The sequence below is a fragment of the Callorhinus ursinus genome, unplaced genomic scaffold, assembly GCF_003265705.2.
Source record: "Callorhinus ursinus isolate GAN/ISIS: 27379988/994484 unplaced genomic scaffold, GSC_fseal_2.0 scaffold10, whole genome shotgun sequence".
NCBI classification, from domain to species: Eukaryota; Metazoa; Chordata; class Mammalia; order Carnivora; family Otariidae; genus Callorhinus; species Callorhinus ursinus.
In genome coordinates this window covers 6635920-6662975 of record NW_027397072.1, presented here as the reverse complement: position 1 = coordinate 6662975, position 27056 = coordinate 6635920, and the positions used below count along the sequence as shown (strand labels likewise).

The 27056-nt window shown below is 52.7% G+C and overlaps 2 long non-coding RNA genes and 1 other non-coding gene across 4 annotated transcripts in view; all 3 read left to right on the top strand.

The window, feature by feature from the left end:
- Positions 1–292: 292 nt before the first annotated feature.
- The window catches only part of LOC112820744 (uncharacterized), a 226170-nt gene continuing 199406 nt past the window's right edge, over positions 293–27056 (top strand). Inside the window, exons 1-3 of the long non-coding RNA XR_012379617.1 lie at positions 293–730; positions 4922–5119; positions 5707–5862. This is a non-coding gene — a long non-coding RNA (uncharacterized lncRNA). The remainder of the gene's footprint in view (positions 731–4921; positions 5120–5706; positions 5863–27056) is intronic.
- LOC112821363 (U6 spliceosomal RNA) lies at positions 3203–3309 on the top strand. Its single transcript, XR_003207417.1, has one exon. It is a non-coding gene; the product is annotated as a U6 spliceosomal RNA (small nuclear RNA).
- On the top strand, positions 17146–26200 carry LOC112820746 (uncharacterized). 2 transcript variants are annotated; one of them, XR_012379618.1, is made up of 2 exons: positions 17146–24035; positions 24501–26200. It is a non-coding gene; the product is annotated as an uncharacterized lncRNA (long non-coding RNA). The 2 variants fall into 2 exon arrangements; XR_003207239.2 differs by having other exon boundaries at positions 24165–26200.

Sequence of the window (27056 nt, the reverse complement as noted above, 5' to 3'; positions counted from 1 at the left end):
TGGGGTTTTGGGGGACGTGGAGGTGGTGTGGTGAAAAGAGAGAAAGATTGTATCTGGGCCCAGGAATAATGAAAGGCCTCATCTAAAAAAGTCTTGAGCAATGAAATGAACTTGAAAAGAGGTGATTTTGACAGTTGCACGAGACGCCGGGAGGCTGGAACGGGAAGGTGCACGGAGGAGGCGTCCTGGACCCGGCTGGGAAGCTTAACCGGGAGGAGGCCCCGGGCGAGGCTGCGCGCGGTGCGTGCGGCGGGCGGGGCCTCTCGGAGCTCCGCCCCGGGCCCGCCCGGGGGCCGCCGCCACTTCCCTGCGGCGGAACCTGTCCCTGCGCCCGCGCTCGAGACGACGCGACCTGTTTTTCTGACCCAGCGGGAAGTGCTGGCGCAGGTGGTCTCGAATGCGTGTTCCTCTTTGCCTCTGATGTCTGGAAGGGGAATTCAGCAGCAAGGACTCCTGTCTGGAGCTCTGACCCCAACTTCCTCAATCCAGGCTCTAGAGAGGCGCCCGTAGCTGAGCCCTGGGGTCCCGCGGGCCGCGCACTCTCTCTCCCTTTCCCTGCTCTGCACCCCAGCCCGCGCTCCGGCCAGGGCGGACGTCCCTCTGTGCCCGCGCTGGCGCTTGTCCCTGTCCCGACCTGGGCTGGCCATCACCCTGCACTGGGTCGGATAGTCACAAGTCTCTCCCCTCTGAGACCGCTTCTGTTTTAAGACTGCGCATCGCGAGGCTTTCAGTAAGTGTTATGGAATGAATAGTGAGTATGTGATGCCCCCGTGCCTCCCCCAGCCAGGCAGAGCGCCGCCTCCTCCCAGCGCCCCCTCTCCCCGTGACCATGACCAGGGGGAAGCACAACCCTCAGGGTGCTTCTCTGAGGCAGGAGCGGTGCCCCCTCCACCTGGGGGCCCAGCTGCCTGTCTCTCCGTAGGCCCGGGGCCGCAAGGTGGCCACGCCTCAGGTGTGCTTCCCCTAGCCTCAGGCATGCCCCTCCCCATGCCGGGTGAGGCCTCAGGTGGTGGAAGAGTCAGGAGCAGTGCTGAGGAAGGACTCTTCCTACAGGTCCGGGCGGGGCTGCGGGAACTGGGAGCTTGCTCTGAGCCCCGACGCTGCCCTGGCGCCAGCTTCTGCGCGTTCCTAGCCTGGGTAGCCTACTCCCTGCCCTTTGCACGCGAGCAGGTGGCCACCGCTGGAATCTGTGATTGGAACAGTGCCCTCCCTGTCTCTCAGGCTTGTGGAAAGCAGCTTCTTTGACTTCTTCTACCTTCCTGGAAAATGGCCTCAATTTTCTGGAAGACGGAAGGAGGATCTGGTTCTCGGAACATTCCCGCTTCTTCTCCTCGCAGATGCCACTCACTCAGTTGCATGTGAAGGCTGGGGCATCTGTGGTCAGCACTGGCTGAGGCCCGTGGTTAAGTGGTCCCCAGCCAGGGAGCCCGGCCCTGGCTTTCGGAGGCTCTGTGCGGATCTGCCTGCTCTCTCATGCCTGTCCTATGTCAAGGATGGCCCCTGCCCCCGCTCAGAGGCAGGTCAGGAAGGCCTGTGAGGGCCCTGGGGGCTTCCCGAGGAACTCTGTTCTACTGGCATCCCCAGGCTGCTCGGTCCCAGGACCCAGATCCCTTGGGCCCCCCCGGGGGGGGTGTGACCACCTGCCGCCCCTCTTTCTGCCACTGTGCCCTTTCTCTGTGTGGCCTCTCTGGCCAGGCCCTGCTGAGCAGGGAAGCACTAAGAAGCTAAGGGCAGGAGGACGCTGGGGCCTTGCCACCTCTGGCCTGTGGCTCTCTGGTTCTGGGCCTACGTGTGACTAAGGAGGATGAGTGTCAGTGGATTCATTTGGTGTCAGAAAAAGCAGGCGCTCTGGCCCTTTTCCGGAGGTGGTGGGCCCCTCTCTCCGTCTTTCCCGCCAGCAGTGGCCCTGGCCGTGGTGTTCTCCACGCTTCCCACCAGGGTGTCCTCATTCTAGAGGGCCGTCGGGGGCTCTCATGGAACCTTGGGTTGGAAGGTGTCTCAGGGACCCCGGTGCACTTCATCCGAGCCCTTGGTGCAAACACCGCCCCTGGCAGGCGGTGTCCACGGGGGAGCTGCTGAGGCACCTGGGCTCTGTCATGAGTCCCCAGCAAGACGCAGACCCTCGTTTCTGTATCTGGCTGCCCGCGGGCTGTGCCGACATTGTCACACGGCTCCATGACCCTCAGAGGCTGTATTTGCGTTTTCTGACACTGAATCTAGCACTGAGCACGCTGCACACGCACGGGACGCTCAGCAAGCGGGTGTCCCTTCCTCCGGCTGCTGCCCGTCAGCTCTCTCGCCAGCCTGGGTGCTGGGCCGTGACCGGGCTTCTATTACTCTGTCTGCTTTAAGGGCTATTCAGTCCGCCCAGCAGGCTCCCTCACAGACCCCTCTCACCTCCTCTCCTGCCCCTTCTGGCTTTCGCATCACAAAGGGCTGCCCGAGCCCCTCACACATACACAGAGGTGCTGCACTATCCAGAAGGATCCTGGGGCGCAAAGAACCCACCCAGCAGGCAGTCTGCCCCACCACCCTGCTGACCATTTCCTGGCCTCCCTGGGCCTTCTTTCCACATGCACAGCACTTGGGAACCCCTGCTCTTCCCTGTCAAAGGGGAAGGCCTCACTCACCCCCACCTCAGTGACCCCAGGACAGCTTTATTCCCCCTGCCTCAGCAGCTCTCCCCACCTCCAGTAGGGTCAGCAGATTCTCCTTTGCCTGTTGGGCCCCCGGCTCCGGGCCACATGATCCGGAGCCCCATCACAGCTACGCAATTCTGTTCTGCTGCAACCTATGACCTTGTTCTCAAAGGCCTTAAGGTTTTTCTCATTTGCCCCAGAGTTACCTAGAGGGCTGAAGGGTGGTAGGCAGTCCCCACCCCCCCGAGGGTCAGGGCATGATCTGGTAGCAGAAGGTTCCTTCAAGGGAGCGTCATGAAAAATTTCTGATTTTCATATGGTCACAGAACAAAACGAAACCGTAATTGCTTTGTATGGTATCCCACTAATCTAGTGGATTACTATATTCTCTTATGAAAAATGTTTGACAGTGCCTCTAGGGGTAAAATTAGAGCATGCGTTGGGGGGGGCTTGATGGGTGCCTGTTGTCACGGGATGTGCCAAATCGCATGCCTGCCCTTTCCCCCACCTACCCCAGTTCCCTGAAGGCTGAGACTCATTGAAAGTCACAACTGCGTTTTCTCGTGCTTGCTTCGGCAGCACATCTACTAAAATTGGGACAATACAGAGAAGATTAGCATGGCCCCTGCACAAGGATGACATGCAAATTCACAAAGTGTTCCGTATTTAAAAGATAATAAAGTCACAATTGTTTTTTCTTTTCAAGTCTGTTGAGAAGGTGCAGAGTTTTGCCTTCTGAGCATGGATGCTCGATCCAGTGTAATCATGCATTTGTTAAATAAGTACAATTTCTTGAACGCCTACTCTCTGCCAGGCACCCTGCTAGGTGGTCTGTGGGGAGTGAAATGAACAGGGCAGAGACGCAGACCACCCTCACCCTCTTTGATGTCAGTTTAAAATCCCAAATCTGCCATTTGCCGTGTAACCTCGGGCAGATCATTGAATCTTTCTGAGCTTCAGTGCTGTTACCTATCAAACGAGGTTGGGAATTCCGGCCTTGCCACACTTGCCTGGCATATAGCAGGTGCTCAATAAATGGCCCCTATTTTTCTTCCAGGCCATGGGGTGTCCTCTTTCTTCTTACATGGAAATTGCCTGTTGGCTCTGGAGTCAGCTGGCTGTCCTGAGGTTTTGAGGCCCTTGGAAGGATTCTGGGGAATTGGCCGATTGGCTCCAGGAACTTGCCAGGCTGGCGGCCGTGCAGAGTGACCCAGAGTTGGAGTTGTCACTATGTCCTGTTCTCATTTCTGTTTCTCTGTGTGCTTTGTAATTGGGCCACTCTTTCAGTCACTAGAGCCGTTAATGACCTTGAGAAAGGATCCCAGCCCTGAATATAGAATCCTGCTCTTTTGAAGTCACCCACTTTCTTTGTGGGTCTCGATGTGTGTGTGTGTGTGTGTGTGTGTGTGTGTGTGTGTGTGTGTTTTCCCTCGTGGGCATGCCTTCCCTTGCGCTTTGATGTTGCCTCAGTAACAACAGCGTTCAGAATTATTAATTCCTATTGCGCAGTGAGGTGCAGTTTTATTCCACAGAAAGGGGGAAAATATAATTGCTGTCTCGAGTAATCATTTTCTGAAGGCTGCGAGCCTAACCTTTCATTAATATTTCATTTGCGGCCAGGGTGGGTAACTGGGATAGGCCTAAAAATCTTGTTGTCCCCTACGCGTGGAGAGATCACGAGCTGGGGGACCCGGGGCCAGTGTGTGCTCTACAGTTGTGTGCAATTATTTCTAAAATTAAAGATGTTTAACCCATTAGCTCATAAGAAAGTGGAGGAGAGGTTTATAGAGACACAGCTCTTTACTGAGTGGGGTAAAGGTGCAAATCCCAGGCAGAACCCATCTCAGCCCCTCCACTGGGGAAGCCGTGTCACCGGCCCCTGCAATGGATTTGGGGCATGGGGTCTGGGGGGCCATTGGCTCCCTAGTCAAAGCCGAGCTCCCGGGTCATGGGGATGGACATTCACAGGTCACTTGGTTGAAGGATGTCATGGGAAATGCTGTGGTCTTTGATGTTCTCTGGAGTGAGGCCCTTGAAGTGTTCAAAGTGTCTCTAGGTGGAGGGCCGAAGGCCGATTCCTGGACTGGGAACCTGGGAGACCCTGCTCTTGGGGCAGGGAGGCAGGCTACTGGGGTGGTGGGGAGCAGAGCCTTTGGTGACTAACAGCGATTCTGGATTCTGATGAGCTTCCTTCCCAGTCCTGGGGAGTCCGGCTGGGTGGGGACCCAGGGCTGGCTCCTGGGGGGGGGCCCTGCTTCTCATATCCTCACACTATTTCACAGACATGAGCCCATCTGACCGTGGGAACAGCCTCCTGAGACCTGTGGGAATGTGGTGACATCAGCCGTTACCCCACTGGCTGGTCAACTTTATCTCATGGGATCCTCTGACAACCCTCGAGGGAAGAGATGCTCCCTTACAGAGGAGGAGGCTGGGACTTCTGGCTCAAGTTACTGATTCCTGAGGTCACCTGGCCCTAGGTGAGCTGGGACTAGTCAGTGGCCTGCCTGGGTGCAGGTGACCGTGGATCCTGGCAGGGGTGTGGGCTGCTCAGCGTTTGGTGACCATGGAGAGCGGATGTGTGAGGCCCACTGCACTGTGTGCTCTTGCCTGCCAGGACTCCCTTCCTGTTTGTGCCGGCAGGGGTCCTGACTCCTAACCCAGGGTGCATCCACATGAAGGGAAAGATCGCTAAACTGTATAAGCACCATTGGGATTTTTAAAGAATATCCCTGCTCAACCCCGGAGTTGCTGTGTTTCTGTGTTCTTGGGCTTACTGTGTTTTCCTAGAAAAATAAATCAGTAAAAAACATTGGCCAGTAGGTTTATTGCCATATATCATTAGTGACAAAGGGGGTTGTCTTAGTTATTAATCATCTGGGGATTTCTAGACATTTGTGCTCACATTTGTGCCCAAAGACGTGGTGTTGTCAGGGGTTCTCTCTTCCGGAGAAAGACCACAGGGTGGGGATGCCCTGAGACTGAGTTGGGGGCCATGGGGGAGGCTGGAGAGAGAGGCATGGGGACTTAAGGAGTAGCTGTGAGATTCAGTGTTTCTTTCTCTCAGGACCTGGAGCAGGGAGGAAGATGGCAGGACAGAGGCTGATGGTGGCCCCTCCATGCCAGGCACTCTCTGGTGGTCTCGTGTGACCTGCTGGCTGGGTGTCCCGTTCTACACACAGGGAAATGGAAGTCCTCACACAAAACAACACCCGGGTGCCAGGTGAGTGCACAGAGCAGGATTTGAACCCAGGTCCTGCCCTCGCCAGCCCAGGGGAGAGCTGACCCAGCAGAACAAAGCGGTGGCCCCGGCCTCTCCTTCTGCCCGACACATCCATCGCCCTCCCTTCGTTCCGTGCTTCTGTAACTCTGCTCCTGCCAGATCCATACCCGCTAAGAAAACCACTTCTAAAGAGGTTTCAACAGGGGCTGCATTTTGTTTATTTTCCCCTTACTCATTCCATTTCCCAAACAGTATAAGGTATTGCTTGCAGAAAGCTTGAGTTTTCTTCCCTGATCCCATGCCCCAGAAGTGATTGCAGCTCAGGACCTGGTGTGTGGGGCACCAGACTTTATTTCTAGGCAAATAGGAACCTTTAAAAATACGGGTAGATATCTACACACGGAGAACTTTTCATTTATACAGAATGGGTACCTATAAGCAGAGTTATTATAGCAATATTTACAAAAGCCAAAGACTGGAAAAACCTGCAATAAAATCGCCTGAGTAGGGGTTCAGTTGGATCTGTGATACAGCCTTCGATAGAATTACTGTGTTACTGGGCTGTTAGGAAAAGAACTGTCCACATACAGCCACAAGAGCTGCTTACAATATGTCATTAAATAAAAAAAGTGAAGGACAAATCATATGCATCATGTGGACACACTTAATTTCCATGGCAGCTTCACACAGATGCACTGCTGGCATGGGCAGCCCCCGCAGATGCAGCCTAGAATTCTCTGTGCGGCTTTGACAGCAGCGAGAAGCTAAGCTGCCTGTGACATTGGGACGCCTCCAGAGAGCCATGGCCACCCCAGAGGAAGTTACTTGCTGCCATGTGCAGGGGAAGTCCTGTGGTAAATGCTCCGGTAGGGGTGGAGGGGGGAAGGGCTGCAGGCAGGGGAGACTGTGATGACCCCAAGTTTGAACTGAAGCCTTCCTGGGGGGCAGCGCCTCAGAACTGTTCAAATGATTGCCCGGACTCACTTCATTTCTACGCAGGCAGAAACCCAGGCCCAGAGAGGGAAAGTGATGTGTCTGAGGTTACACAGCAAGGTCATGGTGGGGCTCAGCAGGCTCCCCAGGACCCTCTGGGCGGGACTCTGGAGCCTGTACTGGGGTGGGTGGACTGGGGCTGCACCAGCCTCCCCACGTGCCTGTTTTCTTCTCCTTAGGGTCATCTCAACTTTCCTTTTCCTCTCTCTCCTTCCTCCTTCTGCCTGCAACCCCCTTTGTTTGGTCTACATACTCCCTGTCAGAGTTGGGGAACTTGGGGCAACTTGGTGAAAACCCTGGGTGAGAATCTGGTTTGATGCATTCTCCTTGGAACCCTTGGATGTCCCTGGTAGGTGCTGTGTGCACGTGTGTGTGTGCACGTGTGGTGTGTGTGTGTGTGGTGCAGGCATGTGTGTAGTTCGTGTGCATGTGTGGCGTGTGCATTCTTGTGAGTGTGCACGTGTGTGTGTGCATGCACGGTGTGGGTGGTGCATGCCTCTATGTGTGTGGTGCAGGCATGTGTGTGGTGTGTGTGCTGGTGTGGCGTGTGCATTTGTGTGAGTGTGCACGTGTGTGTGTGCACGCAGGGTGTGGGTGGTGCATGCCTGTGTGTGTGTGGTACAGGCATGAGTGTGGTGCGTGTGCAGGTGTGGYGTGTGCATTTGTGTGAGTGTGCATGTGTGTGTGCATGCACGGTGTGAGTGGTGCATACCTGTGTGTGTGTGGTGCAGGCATGTGTGTAGTTTGTGTGCATGTGTGTGTGTGCATTTGTGTGCGTGTGCACATGTGTGTGTGCGTGCACGGTGTGGGTGGTGCATGCCTGTGTGTGGTGCGTGTGCATGTGTGGCGTGTGCATTCATGTGAGTGTGCACGTGTGTGTGTGCACGCACAGTGTGGGTGGTGCATGCCTGTGTGTGGTGCGTGTGCATGTGTGGTGTGTGCATGTGTGTGTGTGCACGCACGGTGTGGGTGGTGCATGCCTGTGTGTGGGTGGTGCAGGCGTGTGTGTGTGGTGTGTGTGCATATGTGCCATGAGCACTTGTGTGAGTGTGCACATGTATGTGAGCACACGTGTGCTGGGTGTTAGAGGAGACAGAGGGTGACCCCTAACCGCAGGAGTGTTTGAACTGACCCAGGAGCGGGGGCAGCTGCAGGCTGCCATGTGCCCCTTTCTGCAGGCTGCCAGTGGGAGACGTGTCTCACCAGAGCCGGTGCCTCCCAGCAGAGCCTGGGACTCCGGGTTTAGAGAGGCAAGCTCTCAGAAATAGTAAACCACTGTTTTCTTGCCGGCTGTTTGCCCTTATTAATTCAGGTAGCAATTACCCATTCCGAATATTTGGCGACTAATTAGTTTTTCCTGTGGAGAAGGCAGAATGAGGACTGTTTTGCTCTGACCCGATCCACTTTCTCAGTTTCCCGAGGAAGGGGCTTGGGGCGCCAAAGGAGGGAAGAGGCAGAGGGTGAAAGAAACCTGCCCAACGCCTGGGATGCCCCTTTAGCTGTCAGGTCTCTGCTGCGAGTCTATAGCATGATAAAAATAACCCACCCGATTTTGGTTTTGTTCTTGCTTTCATGTTGCCTGGCCCATTTCCCCTGTGGGTGCTGCTCTTGGCAGTTTGCCTGATGATGTAGTGCTGGTGTCAGAGCAAAAGTCCCAGGCTACTTGCTGAGCTGGGGTCCCCCCTTTGGAAGTTGTGCCCTCTGAATCCACCAGGTGACCAGGGACCCTGAGTGCAGGGGCAGTGTGCTTGGTGAGAGGACAGGCACAGGCTTGGGGGGCTGGGAGGCCAAGGGGCACACAGTTCGGGGGGACAGGTTGGAAGGGACAGCCAGGGGTCCTGAGCTCAGCTGTGAGTTGACTTGGAGATGGTTTCTTCACCTTGAAGCCCCTTCGTCAACATCTGGCCTTGATTCGCCTTTTTAGTGCTTGAACCTCTTGCTCTTGGGGGTCTAGTCCGGGCCATCACTGATCATAGAGGAGCCTCCCTGAGAGGGTCCCAGGAGGTAGGAGGGTTGGCAACTCAAGTCTGAGCAGCGTCCTGAATTGGAACAACCCACAGGCATGGGTCTATTTGGGGGAAGTGGTTAATAGTAAGCCAAACAAACATTGCTCTACCTTTTCTGGGGACGGGGGGGCGGGGGGGGGGGTCAGGCCGTGGGGAGCTGGACCCAGAGCTGGGCACTGCAGCCCCGCTTACCAGAATGGGGCAGTGGGGCGCTTCCTCTGAGCCCCTCATGTGCTTGCTGCCTGCAGGGACACTCATGGCTCCGTGAGATCCTGGCTCTGTGTCCAGCACCGTTGCGGTCTCTGTCCCTACAGGGCACTCTCCACCTGCCTCCCGTTTCAAATGAAAATTTCTGACCGCGGTTGGAAGGCCTCCTGGCCACCTTCTTCCTGGAGCCGTGTGGTGGGGCCTAGTCTTGGCTCGGCCTGCTGCCGGACTTCCTCATCCTCTGTGGCCACCCTTACAGACCAGTGCCCGCTGGCTGGCTGCACCCCCCCCTGCTCAAGTCACCCAGCTGCAGAGGCCTCCTTCAGCCTCACCAGGCCCCTGACCGCTCTGCACGTGCCTGTCTGTCTGTCTGACACAGCTGAGCCAGCCCTGCTGATGCAGGGATTTGGCTCCAGTCACTCGCACAGTTGCACTGCTTGCCCTATAACTTACTGCAGCTCAAGGCCATGGACCTTGTCTTCTGGTATTTGGGGTTTCCCCGGGGTGCCACGGCTTGTGCTCTGTGCTAGAGGGTGGCCGCTGACTGGTGACACATTCGGGCTGGTTTCTCCCAGCTATGGTGGCTGCAGGTCCTGTTTAGATAGGCTCAGGGAAGGTGCCAGGGCCTTGGAGTCAAGCCTGGCTCTGAGTCCCGGTTCTTCTAGTTGGGTGTGACCTTGGGCAGCTTATGTCATCTATTTGAGCACCACTTCCCACATGATGCCCGGGTCTTGGGTGTATGCTGCCCGCATAGTTGGTGCCAGAAGGAGCCAGACCCTCAGGGTTCCCAGGGGGTGGCCTCCCCGGCACAGTTCACATACAGCCCGGACAAGTGGCCTTGGGGTCTCCCTTTAATGCCCCAGGAGTCTGTGGGGAACAGCATTACTGCCTTCTCCTTGGAGCCAAGAGAGAATCCCCCCCCCCCCCCCCCCCCCCCCCCCCCCCCCGCCCTGGCTGGGATTTGGGTCAAGGCCCCTCCCAGATGGGTCCCAGGTTACCCGAGGGGCTGCAGTTGAATCAGCTCCCACACCGAATTTCTAGGCTGGGACATGAGGTGGCTTTGGGACCCAGTCCAGCCACCCTGATGGCTACAGACGGGTTTCCTCCAGGGTGTGAAGCTTCAGACACAATCCCTTCAGCTGTCTTGGGAAATGCAAAAACACCAGGTGCAGCCCTGTCGGTTAGAGTTTCCATTTACATTACCTGGGGCTTTTCTGTCCAGCCTCCCCCGCCCCCTCTTGCAGCCAGGACTTCACTGTTCCCAGGTCACAACCACTCGAGGAATGTGCCAGTCAGCGAGGCCGGGCTGCTCACTGCGGGCGGATGCACCTGTCACAGGGACTGTTCACCCCAAAAGGTAGGGCGACACAGCATCTTTGGAGGGAGGGGTCCTTGGTCCAGATCCCTCTCCTTACCTGGGTGGCCTTGGGAAACGCCTCGGAGCATGGAGACTGTCGTGCTTCCTTGGCTGTGGGGTGAGGATGAGGTAAGCTAAGGAACACAGTGGGTCTGGCATAGGGCTTGAGAAGTGACAGCTGATAGTGAGAACAGCAACTATCCATGGCAGGCTTCCTATCTCCCAGCTCTGTGGGGTGCTTGTGAGTGTCACCTCATCCGGATGGCACAGCGATCTTACAACGTAGAAAGCCTGATTACCCCCATTTTACTGGTGGGGAAACTGAGGTGTGGAGGAGTGAAGTAAGGTGCCCAAGGTCACCGAGCTGGTAAGAGGCAGAAGCCCGCATTTGTACCCAGGCAGTCGAACTCCAGGGCCTGTGCTGGCCCCCGTCCCCATTCTATGCAGGATGTCACCACCCTTGCAGGTTGCTGGCCAGTGTACCTCCCTGGGCTGCACAGCCGTGGTCCAGTGCCCTCAGCAGCTCCTGTCTCCTGAAGTCCCCAGTGGGTCGTAGGTGGCTGGCATGACCTGCCCAGGCCCCTGTGCTGTGGTTAGCCAAAGCCCCTCGGCAGCCCTGGGCAGGCCAGCTCCAGATCCTGCTGCCCCACCTGCAGGCGGGCTGGAGCTGGGGAGAGCGTGGGCTTAGAGCCAGATGAAGCTGCTCTCCTCCAGCTCTGACGTTCATGACTGCGGACCTTGGTTTTGTCACTAATAAGAGTGAGACAGAGTGGCTACTATTATTATGGAGACTATTCTTTAAAAACTTTTTAAAGACTTTATTTTTAGAGCACTTTTAGGTTCACAGCACCATTAGGAGGAAGGTACAGAGAATTCCCCTATACCTCCTGCCCCCCACACAGGCACAGCCTCCCCGTTATCAACAGCCCCCTCCAGAGCGGGACGTTTGTTACGGTTGGCGAACCTACAGTGACATGTCGTCATCAGTGTCACCCAAAGTCCACGGCTGACATCACAGTCTTCTCTTAGTGTGTACGTTCTATGGGTTCGGACGAATGCACAGGGCCATGTGTCCACCATTATCATACATACAGAGTAGTTTCCCGGCCCTAAAAACCCTCCGTGCTCTGCCTATCATCCCTCCCCTCACCCCTCCATAACCTCGGGCAACCACTGATCTCCTTATTGTCTCCATAGTTTTGCCTTTTCTAGAATGTCGTATGGTTGGAATCCTGCAGTATGTGGTCATTCCAGACTGGATTAATTCACCTAGAAATACACATTTAGGTTTCCTCCATGTCTTTTCCTGGCTTGTAGCTCATTTCTTCTTAGTGCCGAGTAATATTCCATTGCCTGGATGTTTCACAGTTTATCCGCTCACGTGCTGAAGGACATTTTGGGTGCTTACACGTTTTGGCAATTAGGAATAAAGCTGCTGTACACATCCGAGTGCAGGTTTTCATGTGGATATAAGTCTTCAACTCCTTTGGGTAAATACTAAGGAGCATGACTGCTGGATCATATGGTAACAGTAGGTTTAGTTTTGTAAGAAACCGCCAAACCGTCATGCAAAGTGGCTGCACATTCTGCATTCCCGTCAGTGACGCATGAGCGTTCCTGTGGCTCCCTGTCCTCCCCAACACGTGGTGTTGGCAGGGTTCCGGGTTTTGGCCAAGCTGATCGGCATGTAGTGGTGTCTCCCTGTGGTTTTAACAGGTGTTAGCTTTCCTTTTTAGCCTCGCCTAGATCCCCCTGCTGTTTCTTTCTATGCTTTGTTTATTGTTTATTCAACAAACCTTTCTAGAAGAACTTGTCCTTTTAAGTGTGTGGGTTCATGAGCACGACTCAGTGCTTGCGCATTGCCTGTTAGAAGCTGCGCCGTGCCTTGTACACATGCGTGTTGCACGCGTGGTACGTAATTCTAGGACGTAGGAGCTAAATGGCTCCAAAGAGGGACTCTGGCGGAGGTACTGGGAGAGGTGGGGGGCGCACATCACTGTGGCATTTGGCTGCTCCTTTAGGGTCCAGGCAGGGACCCCTCCTGCCTGTTCTCAGCTTGTTCTCAGCCCCGCAAAGTGCCTGAGCTGCAGTAGACACTCAGGACAGGTTTGTTGAATGAGTAAGAGGAAATCAAAGAAGGATTCCTAGAGGAGGTGGCTTTTAAGCTGGGGGAGAGAAGTGGGGGGAAGGGCATGTACCAGGCTCAGAGTCATGGAAATGCATGTAGCTTGCAGACTGCAATCAAGCAAGAGTTCTGGTTGGGCTGTGTTTTGTCACAAGCTGTGTGTTTGGGGCAAGTGAATTCCTGGAGGAAAGTAATAAAGATCCATCTGTTTGTTCAATAAACATTTCCTTGCCATCTAGCCCGTTGATGCCAAGTGAAGGCTAACACGAGGCTGTGGGCAGCGCTGGCAGGCTGCTGGGGAAACCAGTCAGGCGCCCATGATGTCCTGGGCACTGGGGGGGACTCATACAGGGAGGGGAGCATTGGGAGGATGGCATCAAGCCAGGGTCAGTACACAGGGCGCCCTGAGACTGTGGCTTCACGGGGGAGCGGGCGTCAGAGAGGGGAGGGCAGGCAGAGCAAGGAAGCTGCTAAAGCTTGGATCTGGGGGTGCAGGAGCCTCGGTGTGGGTGCCCTGGTCACGCCGTGCGGAGACTGCAGGGCATATGATGTTTTCAGGGCAGTGGTGCTCATGTTGCATGAGCTAGGAGTCGCCTGGTAAAAGTGCAGATCCTTGGCTTCATCCTGGGTGGAGAACACAGAGATGTTGACTCAGCGGGGCCCAGGACCGTGCATTTTCATTTTGTGGGTGTGATTTTGGCACCCCAGGAAATCCTGCTGCTGCTGCCGGCCCTTTGACATCGCAGAAATGCCTCTCTCGGAGCCGGGAGCCTAAGGAAGCTGGAAACCCTTGCGAGTCCCTAACCTTGCTGCTTCTGCGGGAGCCTGGGAGGCTCACGTCCCGACCACCCAGTCTCTGCTGGGCCCGGGGGACATGCTCCCGGCGGCACATGGGCAGGGACGTCCCACTGGGGCCTGATTTCCCTCCTTGGTAAGGTGGCGGTCCGACAGCTCATCGCTCGCTTCATCTCATTTCGCACGTTGGCATATTCTTCCCTGTTCAAGAAGCAATTTCAGATGTGGCTTATATGGTATCAAATATATGAATATGGGGCAGATATTACGAGTGGGAGACACAGAGAGTGGAAAACAAAGGAGGGGACGAAACAGAGTGAAGAAGAATGATGCTCAGTTATCTGGGCTGTCACTCCCCTTTAACCTGTTCTCATTTCTTTCAGGGTTTATGGCTGTGAGAAGGATTAGGGTTTAAGCTGCCAAAAGCCTCACATCTCTGTAGAAGCTAAAGCTACCAAAGCCGTACCTGATTTGCTTAATGAAATGTTGTGCTTCCTAGCAGGTGTGCGGTATCGAGTGAGTATTGTCTGGCAGTGGGAAAGTCTGGATGCCCGGCCCGCATCTGAATGCGGGGTCCTGGGACTGCTGGCTCAGGCCCCCCGAGAGCCAGGCCTCGGGTCATCCAGAGGTGGCCACCCCATCCTCGGGGGCCTTCCAGGAGCCAAAGGGGCCATGAGCCCCCATCTTGAGGATGTTGGGTAGAAGGAGAAGCCCCTGGGATTCCATCTGCTTCCTGGTCCTTCAGGGAGAGGGAACGCCCTGGTTTAGGAGCGTTAAAAGTCACGGCCGCACTCTGGTGTGATGTCCCTCGGGCGGGTCTGTCCCCGCACACAACTTGCCTTTGGGTTCCCGGCGGTAGGAATCACCTCGTGGGTGAACGGAGCTCCCAGCTGAGACAGTAAAGCAGACCGAGCCAGATCAACCACAGCAACAGCCCCCGCTCCTCTTCCCGGAGGGCGGGCCCACGTTGTGCTGTCATCTGCCAAAACATGGGATTTCTGAGATTTGTGGTAAGTTTTTGGTTTTGGACTCGAGCATTTGATTCTCCTCTTTCCAGTGATCTTCCTTTCTCTCCTTCTTGAACTTCCTCAGAAACACGAGTCAGACGCGGCATCTGCTGTGTGTGCGCACGCGAGGGTGCGACCTTCTCTAGATAGTAATTATTAAGCAAAACCAAAGGGGAGTCTTCTGTAAGGATATTTGCCACTTAAACGATCATTAATTGAGGTGGTAAAGTGTCGTATTCCTAGGTCCTTACTTCACTCCCACCACACCTGGCTTGAGAGCTGGGACTGGTCGCCTAGTTGATGCCACCTCGTCCCCAAGGGTGGCTTCTCTCCTCAGACATGGTCTTCAGCCCCTGCCCTCCACCCTCTTTCCCAGTCTGGCTTTTCCAGGGCCATTCATGTTGGTTCCTGCCACAGGGTCCAGAGCCCCCCGGCACCTGCAGATCTTGGCTGGTGAGGTCCTCTGCTTGGAGGGAGGAGTGTGCATTTGGGTGTATAGCCCAGGGCTCGCCATCTTGGGGGGCATTCGTGTGGGACCTGTGGGGATCCTGGAGGCCAGTGAGGGGGATGAGGCAGGGCCGAGGTTGGGCTGCTGGTGCCCATGGGAGGGCCCCGGGTCGCTGTGCGAGGCCTCAGGAAGGGTGCAGAGGCCACGTGGCAGTGCTGTGTCCTCTGCCTCTAACGGCCCCCTCTCTCCAGCCCAGGGCTTTGGAAGAACAGAGGCAGCTAAAGAACAGGGTGCTCAGGGGGTGAACCCTGGAGCTGGTTTCCAGGCTGGGAACATACAGGTCGTCTGGGCCGGGAGAGCTGGGGGGCCGGGTTGGGCTCACCTGGGTGGCAGAAGCCATGGATATGGGTGAGCTGGTGGCAGTACCAGGGAGAGGTGGGGGGAGCTAGCTTCTCCACGGGGTGAGAGCTGGCCTCACGGCCTCAGATGGAAGGTGGTGGCCAGATGCATGGACCAGACTGGTGGGTGACCTGGAGGGAGTGGTCAGCAGGGATCTAGGCCGGGACAAACCCCTCCTCCTTCCTTCCCTCCCTCCCTTCCTTTCTTCACGTACTTATCACTTGCCTTAGGCGTCCTGTCGGGCACTGGGGAGATGGTGAATGTGGCATGACCCCGCCCTCAGCAGCTCTCTGGTCTCTGACTTCTTGGGGTAGGAGGGTCTGTAAACACTGGGTCGGGCCAGGCCCCAGAGTTTCCAGCAGCCCATGTGGAAACAAGGATTAGGGGTGTTTCTGTAGCACCTTCCAACAAAGAAGGAGGCCTCCGTGACAGCACCGTTACCCCCTCGTAGTGGCGCAGGTTAAAATGAGAGGCGCACCCACTGGTGCTTTCAGGCACCCCCTCGTCTGGGTCCTGCCTCAGCCCCAAGGAGACTGCACGGTCACCACCAGCACTTGGTGGCTCAGGACCCAGGCTTGGGAGAGGAAGCGACTTGCCCCCAGCCCACGCAGCATGCCCCAGCCTCACACAGTGCCAACCTGCTGCCGATGTAGATGGGATGGTGAGACAGAGAACATTCCAGAGGCTCTGGAAGAGAGAGGACTCTGGGTGTTAATGGGGCTTTATTCAAAGTGGTCTAAAGGATGAGGCACAAGTAGATGTATTAGGTTAACTATACAAAATTGTCATTTTATAGGGCCAAAGATGATCAAACGTGGTTTCATGTGGTCTGCCTAACGTTGGAAGGGCATATAGAGAAAACTCATATTGTATTTTAGAAGAGGGGGGTCGTCTCCTTCTGACTGAGACCGTCCCTCCAAGGAAACCTGTTCTGCAGTATTTCTCAAAGTGTAATCCGAGGATCCATTCGGGGTTGGGGTGGGGGTAGGAGTTTAACTGTCACTCTTTGAAGGCATAGCCCCGTGTTCTCCTGGGTTTAGAGATGTCCTGTGACTTGTTAGTTCATCAGCCACAAGTATTTTCAGCTTCTGTTCCAGTCTGTGTGTTGCACTTTGGTATCTTTTGGGATAAGCAGTGTTTACCATCTGCTACAAAATGTAGTTCCTTTTCCACCCCTGTGTTAGCCAGGGTTCTTCAGAGAAACAGAACAGATAAGGTGTGTTGTGTGTATGTGTATAAAACATGTATGCATATGTATATATGAAAGTGTGAGAAAGCAAGTGAGAGATTTTAAGGAATTGGCTTACATGATTAAGGCCAGAATCTGCAAGGTGGGCCATCGGACTGGAGACCCAGGGAAGACCTGATGTTGCATTTCAAGTCCAAAGGCCGTCTTTGGCCAATTTCCTTCTTGTTTGGGGGACGTCGATCTTCATTCTATTCAGCCCTTCAACTGATTGGAGGAGGCCCACCTACATTATGGAGGGCAGTCTGCTTACTCAAAATCCACCAATTCAAATGTTCATTGCATCTGTAAACATCTTCATAGGAACTTCCAGAATAATGTTTGACCAAATATCTGGGCCCAGCCAAACTGACATACAACTAACTATTACAGGTCCTAAAATTACATCTTTCCAATATCCAGAGGTTTCTTTGGTTTTAGAAGGCTGATGTAGTTAGTATATGCAAGGTAGGTTCCAGATTCCATGGAGTGACAGAAATGCATAAAACTCCATGAGCAAGGCTGAATTCTTTCTATCAATTAATTATTGGGCATAGAATAGCCATTCTATGCCTGTTTTGGACAGTGCGAGCATTACATAATTTATAAAATAGATCACAGCTCAGAGTCTTCTTTGCTGCAAGTCAATTTTTTTTAATCAAACCCTCCCTCTCTCCCTCCCTCCCTCCCTCCCTCCCTCCCTTCCTTCCTTCCTTCCATGTTTATTGGGCATCTAATATATTCCAGGTACTAGGCCAGGCAATGGGGACATCTCACTCTCATAGTGACTTAGAGCCTGAGAGGGGCTCCTGGTGTAGAGTCAGTCTCCTAAAGGTTAGAGTTCGGCCTCAGGAGCTGGGTTCCCTTCCTGTTCTCTAAGGCTTCCTTAGCAGCACAAGGTCTTACATGCAGCCTGCAATAGGCCTGGGTTGTCCTGGGGGCAACACCCCATCTTTTACAGTGCGTCTTTTCTTCTAAACAGAGGGGTCTTAGCCCCTTTCCCTAAAGGTGGGAGTGAGGACCAGCAGCTTCACCTGGTTGGAAATGCAGACTCTCAGCCTACCCAGTGAGCATCTGCATTTTAACAGGATCTTCAGGGGAGACTCCTATGCATGAAAGTCTCACATGTGCTGCCCTTGTCCTTGTTTCCCTTAAAGACACAAAGTTCCACGTAAAGTCTGGAAGAATTGAGGGCCTAGCCAATGGACTAGCCTGCTTGGGAAGATTTTCACCCAGTGTAAGAGGCTGGACTTTCTTCTGAAAGAGGCCCGGGTGGCCTCTTCTTGGGCTCAGAGAGGGGTGGACGGAGGCTCCCCCCGAGGAGGAGAGCCTGTGCCTCTGCACCTGCATTGTCCTCTCAAGAGGCTTGGGCAAGATCCTTCACTTCTCCAAGATAGTTTTCTCTTGTATAAAATGGAGATGATAAAAAAAAAAAAAATCCTCTTTTCTGAGTTGTTGGGAAAATTTGCAGATCCACAGGGTGTGGATGGTGTGTTGGGAGCCAGGTGTGGCTCGTGATGTCACCGCGGCAGCAGGCTGCACAGGGTGCGGGGGGTGCTGGAGCCTGGCTCCTCATCGCTGAGTGGGGGGAACGCCTGCTGTGTAGGCTGGCCCGAGGATTAAGAGACTCTGCATGCACAATGCTAAGGTGACAGCTTTTATGTTCATAACAACTGGCTTGTGTAACTGCCCTGCATGCAACGGCGGTATGCTCTGGTTTCAGGGAGGCCCCGGCACCTGAATCATCCAAGGACAGGTGGGGGCAGGTCGCAGAAGAGGCCACGCTGGGCTGTGGCCATGCCTTCTAGATTGTTCACAGAGGCACCCCTTATCCCAGGGCACTCAGGCCTAGATTCCTGAGCGAATCCGTAAGAAGCACAGAAGTTAACATGACATGTGGCTAAGTAGATTTCTTTTAAAAGGTGTTCTCTCTCTGAGGTAATGACAGATGTGAGTGTTGCTATGGTGACAAGTTGTCTGTTTGGAAGCACACAGCACAATGGTTCAGATGGCTTGCCTACAATTTATGGTTGTGGGAGGTAAGCAAGACCCCTCTTGGGAAATGTTAGTGAGGGGTCTTCTCCTTTTGGGTTCTGGTTTCCAAAGCTGATTTTATTTTGTGCCTTAGGTGACCGGGTGAGATGGGGAAACCATCGCGTGTATTTAGCCGGACAGAATCTATGCACAGCACACGGTTGAAAGTTTGAGGTCTTTTCAAGAATTGAAGGTGATTAGAAAAGAATCCCAAGAGGAGCAGAATCTGTAGCCGGCCATGAGGTCATTTCAACACGACAAGTGCTCCTGGATAGCCTGCTGTGCCCTGAGGGTCCCGTGGAGGTGGAAGGGTGGGCACTGAGATGTGCCTGTGAGTGAGCTGGGGGCCCTGGTCCTCAGGGGTCAGGGCGGAGGGCCGGATGCAGGGCAGATGGGACTCCAGGCTTCTAGTGCCGTGGAGACGGCCAGGATGAGTCCTGGTGCGAGGGGCCCGCCCCGCCTCATTTGGATGTGTCTGGAGTCGTGGAAGCTTGACTGCCCTATGCTCTCCTACAAATGGACCTGGAAATCTTGTCAGGAGGTTCTAGCTGGGGAATCCCCTACTCCAAACCCTTGACCCCAGAAGGGTCCTCCTCTCTCGGGGGAAGTCAACCTCTTGCTCTGAGCAGCTTCCAGAGGGAGGCACCGGAGCGGTGGGGGAAGTGGGGGACACCCGCCTAGCCAGCCAGGTCAGCCCGGTCAACCGTGGCCATCAGTGGGGTGACAGATGCTGCAGCTGGAGCACCCTCACATCCTGTTCTAGAGACGTGTATCCCCAGCATCCTGGTCTGCTCGGGCCTGGCCTGCCGATGCCGTCACCTTGAGCAGATGCAAATCCTCCTCATCTTGGTGTGTCATGGCTTCTGCATCTGTTCTTTGATTTTTCTGTATTTCGCTTCTTTTGAATGAGAAAAAAAAAATGCCCCTGCTTATGAGAACAGAAGGAGCCAAGTCCTCATTTCTTAGTGGGGAATGGCATCTCCTTGCTGTCCAGTGAGCTGTCTGTCATGGTTTTTAACCGGGACCCAGCCATGACCTGTCCCTGACACCATCCCATGAACGTGCTCCTCAGGCGCAGCTCTGAGCTCATCCTCCACGGTTCTTCTCCAGCTGTTTCTGTCCTCGTTACTCGGCTCAGCGCAGAAGGCAGATGCTCCCTCCAGAATCCCGAGCAGGCCCCTCTCTTTCTTGTTTTCCCACTGGATCTCCTGACCACAGATGCAAAGATCCACGGATGGAGGATGGAGACACTCTTTGAACACAGCCCTGCCCCAGGGATGCGATTTCCTGCCCAGTATTCAGGACTCCTTCTGTTGGAGATAAGAAACACGTGACAGCCGGCAGGGGCTGCCTCGTGCCTTTCCTGTGACAGTTTCTAGCAGGGACGGGGAGGGAAAGGAGATCGCCATCTGCGGGTACCCATCAGGACATGGAGCCTCGCCTGGGTAGCCACACACCAGCTAGCAGTTGGCTTTGACCTCAGATCTGGGCTGCTTGTCACACTGCATTGCCGACTTGCCCACTGGCTTCTAGGAGGGCCAGTCAATGGTAGATAATCCCACAGATGTGGACCCAGTGGCACCACCCAGCTACGGCATGTCACTGAGCGCCCAGCTCAGCTTGGACAGAGTTAATTTGGATGACAGCTGTGTGAAAGGTCACATAGCAGTCCTCATGTGGGCAGTGGGCAAATTCTTACGGTGCGGGGGGCTGGACTAGCTGTGCAGGCTCAGACAACAAATCCCAAATCCCTCTCTCTGGGGCAGACTCACATTAACCACGCTCCCAGCACTGCTGTCTATGCTGGATGTCAGCTTGTTATTTTATAGGGAGAACCCCATCTGTCGAAGGGTCCAGAGAGCTGAGTCCTCTGCTTACCCTAGTCTGTGTGGGGCAATCTACCTGGCAAACTCCTTAATCCAACGGTTGCCTGGTGACTGTGGGCCCAGAGCCAGGGAGCAGGCTAGCAGATTTGAATGAGACATAAGGCTTCCGTGCGTTTCTCTCCCCGATCTCTGTTGCGAGGGGCGCCGGCCATGGGGACCGGAGAATTAAAACCCATTCCTGAGACAGACCTGCTTCTCTCCTGGCTCCCTGTTTTTCTGGGTTTCTGTGGCTGAAAGATTCTCTACTCTAAAGAATAGTTTCCTTTAGTTATGGGACTCATTTTAGAGACTGTCTTGACTTTCTCCCTATTTCACTTGTGTTCCTGGCTTGGACTGATCTCTAGGCTGATGGTGTCTCGTATGAAATTTCCCAAGCTTCTCAGCACACTGTGGAAAAGGACTTTGGGGTCTCACTGAGGTTATGTCTACCCATTGGCAGGTCTTTGTTTTGGGGGGATTGGTTCTTAGTTCCCCTTTCTGCCTGTGCTTGTTGTCACCGCTCAGCCTGTTGGGAGGCCTACAAAGGGCTTTCGTGGGAGATGTTACCATCCTGCCCCCGAGCAGGGCCGCGAGACCAGCCTGAGCAGCTGTAAGGGCAGATGCAGGTTTATGGGGCTTATACATTTTAGGCTCCTCTTTAGGATGAAAATACAGAATTTAAGATAGAGTATTAGGTACACAAAATGACTACTTATTTAAAAAGGGCCTAGGTTAGTAAGGAGCCTGAAGCATTTAGCTTTATGAAAGGCCTGAAATACTGACCTCTGGCAGAGGGTATGGTACAGATGGGGTGGGTTTGCATCCAGAGGATCCGTGATTACAGACTGTGGGCACTCAGGATGGGGTCTTAACGGTTATTGTGCCAAAGCTTAAAAGTGTACATTGAGGGGCGCCTGGGTGACTCAGTTGTTAAGCGTCTGCCTTCGGCTCAGGTCATGGTCCCAGGGTCCTGGGATGGAGCCCCGCATCGAGCTCCCTGCTTGGTGGGGGGCCTGCTTCTCCCTCTCCCTCTGCTGCTCCCCCTGCTTGTGCGTGCGCGTGCTCTCTCTCTCTCTCTCTCTCTCTCTCTCTCTGTCAAATAAATAAATAAATAAAATCTTAAAAAAGAAAAAAAAAGCGTACATTGATAATACACAAATCATGCATGGATTTGCTCTTCTACACCTGTAAGGGAAGGAATAATGTGGAACGACCTAGAACAAAAAGGACATAATTCTCCTCTAATTCCGTTGCTCAACCTACCTCCTCCTGTAAGTAATCCCTACAGACAATTCAGGGCACCTCCCAGGCCTTTTTCTTAACAGATGTAGGTGCATATCTCCCTCATTATTTCAAAGCATGTGTGGTAGTCTGCGGTGTGTCTGCTCACAGTTTACGTGGCCAATCACTTACCGATAAGCATGTAGGTTGATTTCAGTTGGTTGCTTTTACAAACAGTGTGGCAGTGATTGTCCTTTTGTGAACATTTTCTTGCATGTTTGGACCTCTGGGAATGTTTCTGTGGGGCAGGCAACTGGAAATGGCGCACGGGGTGAAAGGGTGTGGGATTTAACATGTTGGCAGACTCAGTAAATCATTCTCTAGAAAGACGACCCCGATTTACATTCCTGTGATGGTGTAATAGTACTTCTTTCTCTATATGCTTCTCAGTGTCTACTTTTGTCAACACGATGGGTGAAGAATAATATCGTTATTGGGGGTTTTTTTGGATACTGTTTTAATATGAATATATATGATTGTTAGTGACTAACTTTTTTTTTTTTTTGACTTGGACCAACCCCAAAATGAATGCATTCTGCCAGAAAATCCCGTTGAACCAATGTTCAGACCATGTACAGGTTCTGGCCACTTCCTGCCACCTACACTGTTACCACCTGGCCGGTGCTGCCATATTCCTTGGTCTGGATGACAGTAGTAGCATCCTCACTGGTCTTCCTGCCTCTGGGCTTGGCTATTTCAGTGATGGCCCTCAGATCATCCTATTACAACTCCTGGGCTTGAGACCTTCCGAAGTCCCTGCCCTCCCGTCTCACTCATCTGTGACGGAAGGTGAAGCCCTTATAATGTCCTGCAAGGCCCCACACGGCCTGGGCACCATGTCACCCCCTGCCCTCTCCCCATTGCTAACTCAGTTCCAGGCACACTGACCTCTCTGCTCTTCCTCTGCTCAGATGAACGTCCACCATGGGCTTTGGCTCAGGCCATTTCTCCATCTGGAAACTTCTTCCCCCAGATATTCACACAGACAACTACCTCACCTCCTTCACATCTTTGTCTAAATGTCATTTTCTCAGTAAAGCCTACCCACATTTAAAACTGCAAACTCTTCATGTTTGTGGCTGTGTTTATAGATTTTTATGGCACTTTCAAACATATTACATAATTACTTACTATTCTGTTTATTGTTCATTATCTGCCTCTCCCAGCTATAATGTCAGATTCTCAAGGGGAGGGCTCTTTTATTTTTCCCTCTCCATTTATTAAAACAAGCAAATGAAATACCAAAACAGTTCACCCAATTTTCCTACTTCCTATCCCCCACCTGGGGCAACTGCTAATCTGTACTCTATGAGCTTGGTTATCTGTGAGTGCAGGTTTTTTTTAATTAATTTTTTTCTAAGATTCCACCTGTAAGAGAGATCATTTATCTTTCTCTGTCTGACTTGTTACACTTAGCGTAATGCCCTTGAGGTCCCTTCATGGGGCAAATGGCAAGATTTCATTCTTTTTTATGGCCGAATAACATCCCACTACATGGGTATACCACAATTTCTTTACCCATTCATCCATGGGTGGACACTTAGGTTTGTTTCCATGTCTTGGCAATTGTAAATAATGCTGCAAAGAATATGGGGGTACATGTTTTTAAGTTAGTGTTTTCGTTTTCTTTGGATGAATACAAAGAAATGGATTTGCCAGATTATAGGGCAGCTCTAATTTTAATTTTTTTTTTAAAGATTTTATTTATTTGACAGAGAGAGATAGCGAGAGCAGGAACACAAGCAGGGGGAGTGGGAAAGGGAGAAGCAGACTCCCCGCTCAGTAAGGAGACCGATGTGGGGCTCCAGGGTCCGTGGCCACATGTACCCAAGCCGAACGCAGATGCCTAATGACTGAGCCACCGAGGTGCCCCTCTAATTTTAATTTTTTGAGAGACCTCCATACTGTTTTCCACAGTGACCACACCTGTTTTTATTCCCACCAACAGTGCACAAGATGCCCTTTTCACCATATCCTTGCCAACACTTGTTATTTCTAGTTTTTTTGATAATAGCCACTCAAACAGGTGTGAGGTAATGCCTTATTGTGGTTTTGATTTGTATTTCCCTGATGATGAGTGATGTTGAGCATCTTTCTGGGTACCTGTTGGCCATCTGTAGGTCTTCTTTGGAAAAATGTTTATTCAGTTCTGCCCATTTTTAACTGGATTTTTTCTTTTTTCTCTTCCTTTTGTTTTGTTTTTCTGTTTATTTTTGCTATTGAGTTACATGAGTTCTTTATATATTTTGGATATTAGCCCCTTATCAGAGATATGACTTGCAATATTCTCTCCTGTTTGGTGGGAAAACAACTGTAAGGCCTTATTGACAAAGATCTCTGTGAAAGAAATTCAGATGGGGTCTGAGGTTACTGCAAATTGAGGATCACCAAAGTTCCTTGTGAATGAAACCGTGGGTAGGACAGGAATCAGGTAAGAGCACACCTGAAGGGCCTCCTGGACAGGGAGTGAGCGACTGCGTGGCTATGCCTGACTGCCCAGACCCCACATTCACGTGCATGCTGTGTGTTGTGGTTCTAGATGTTATTACCTGTTTTGCAGGTACTTCCTGTTTGGGTCACCTGGGCTGACTCCACTCCTCGCCGAGAGTCTACGGTTAAGTGGCCATCAGCCTATCCTCTACCCGCTGCCCTTTCCCTCGAGGCCTGTTCCTCGTGGTGTGGGGTTTGCCCCTGCTCTGCAGTGGGTCCCCACCCAGGGGGGAGTCCCTTACTGCTCCCATGTAAGGAGACCCTCCCTGGGCTGGGGTGGGGGGGCTGGTGCGCCACCTTCCGCGCCTGGAGGCTGTGCCTCCTGTGGTGGGAGCTCCCACACAGCTCCCCCCAGGTCATCCCTGCTTCCTGCTCCGCCGCTGGACCAGAGCCTGTCCCGTCACAGGTGCCCATGTTGGAGGGTGATGATGGCAGATCATCTGGATCACAAGGTCCTGGGCTCCCCTCTACTGCCACCTTCTCCCGGCCCCGTCAGGCTTCCAGACCGAAGGGCTCGGGTATCGGGGCCTGTTGCTGGGCTGAGGAGAGAGCCAGGGGGGCTGTCTGTTGTTGAACTCTTCTAGATTGCTGGACATGCTGTCACCTGAGACAGGGGCCTTGCTGCCTTGGTGGGGGATGGTGGGAAAGCCAGTCCACCGTGGAGGCTTTCCCACCAAGTGCAGGGCCCTGGGCTACAGCCTGCCTGCATGGGTGGTAACATGCCTCTAGAGACAGCATCGTTGTCAAGAGCTCGCTTGGTCCTCACAGCAACACCACCCAGCAGGTGCTTTATTATTACCCCATTACAGAGATGGGGAAACTGAGGCGAGAGCCATTGAAAATTGTCCTACTCACGTGGCTAAGCAGCGAGAGAGCCAGGATTCCAACGCCGGCAGTCTGGCACCAGGGTCTGTGGCCACATGTAACCCCCTCGCCGTTCTCCCACACCTCAGACAGAACGAAAACAAGGGTGAAGGAAGCATTATATTGACTTTTAAAAATATCACTAAATGAAGAATTAAATGATCAAAATGGTTTCGTTGCTTCTTGATTCCATAAAAAATTGTAACATTTCTTTTAAGATCACCATTGATTCATTGGATACATTAACAGAAATGTTTGCGAACACTGTAAAAAAACATTTTTTCTTCGCTAAGTGCAATTGCTTCTGAGGTACGAATTAAGTTCGGCTCACGTGACTGGATGTTGCTGGTCATTGTCAAGGAGCTGGGTTTCTCATCGAGGCTTTCCATGTGGCGTGGTGTTTATGGAAGGACAATTGACAGACAAACTAGGTGATTCAGACCTGGGTGTTTCGCAGACATTTTCTTGAAAATGAATGAAGCGAGCCTGTTTCTTCAAGAAAAATAACTGACAATATTTGTTGCCAATTGTAAAATTGAAACTTCCAAGTGAAAATTAGAATTTTAGAAAACTTGTATCCACTCCTGTGAACTTGATAGCTTCCTGATTCCGACTTTTCTGATGAGGTTAGCAGTTATGTTAATGCTATGATTTCTGGAGGTTGTTTAATGAAATATGTCAACATATCATTAGATCTGCACAGCTCAGTGAATCAATATTTTCCAGATGACCAATGCATGATGTTGCAAATTCATGAAGAGGTAAAAAACAATGTTCAAAGTGCATGATAGTGGGTTTCAATGTGACAGTGTTTGCAAAATTAATCGATATGGTTTCAGGTTCTACACTGCAACTAACCTTTAAGAGAGTACCATTTGTTGAGTTTTGGTGTAATATCAAAGAAGAACGGTCACAGGGTTCTGAAAAGCCTATTACCAAGCTGTTCTCTCTTTTCCAACTACATTTTTGAGGCTGAATTTTCTTCACATACCTCAACTAAAACAACAGAACGCACAGATTGAAAGCAGAAGCAGATGTGAGGATCCAGTGGTCTTCTGCTAATTCAGACCTTTAGGGAGCCTGGGAAAATATAAACGGTTGCCATTCTGCTCACTGTTATTTTGGCTTTGGAAAATACAGTTATTTTTCTTAAAATGAGAAATGTATGCCAATATGTAATGAATCTGTATTGTGATTTTTGATACAAATTGAAAAATATTAAAAAGATTGTCTCAGTTTTAATTTCTAGTACAGTAAATCGCTTCACAAATATAGCTCACACGAACGCCAGATCCCTAGGGATGCTCAGTAATTTTTAGGAGTATGAAGTGGTCCCAAGACCAAAAAGTCTGACATAGGTGCTTTTTAGAAAAGCCGGCCTTAGTCGAGAACAGTTAAGAGACTCCTTTCAAGTCCCCTGGTTGGTGATGGCCGTGCCAGGAGCAAGGGCAGGCCTCCACGCGACTTACCTGTGACCTTGCACCAGCTCGAACTTCTGCCTTCCATGCAGAGGGCCTGGACCCCATCCGGCGTGGCTCGGAGAGCGCTGGGCAAGTCTCCTCTGTGGCAGGCTATTTAAAAGCAAAATGTAATGTGGGCACCAGCATTTATTTCTGAACAATGTGCGAAAAGAGAACAGCAGAATATAAAGTTCAGGAGTGAATGTGCAGTGAGTAACGTGGGTGTCGTGTACCACGGCCCGGCAGCGGGAGGCGTTACCAGGAGGACTCGGGGGCCACGCCGACTCGGGGAGTGTGGGTGCTCCCGACACGCACGACGTGCACCACAAGCCTGTTTCGCGTCAGCCTGTCCTGTCTGCACCTGCCTCTGCTGCCTGCCCGTGTCACCCGGACTGTTGGAAAACAGGGCCTCAGGCACCCAGCTACCATGTCTTGGCAGCTCCATCAGGTCAAGCAGTGGTGCGCTGGGAACCTCTGGCACCCCCATGCTTTCCTCCCTGTCAGGATAGGACTGAGTTTATGTTGTTAGATTTCTAAGTGGAAAGGTGTCTTTGTATTTCTGAGCACTAAAGAAAGAGAATAAAGCATCTTTGGTGGGTCTTTAACCAGGGAGTCCAATCAATGCAGGGTTTCACCTT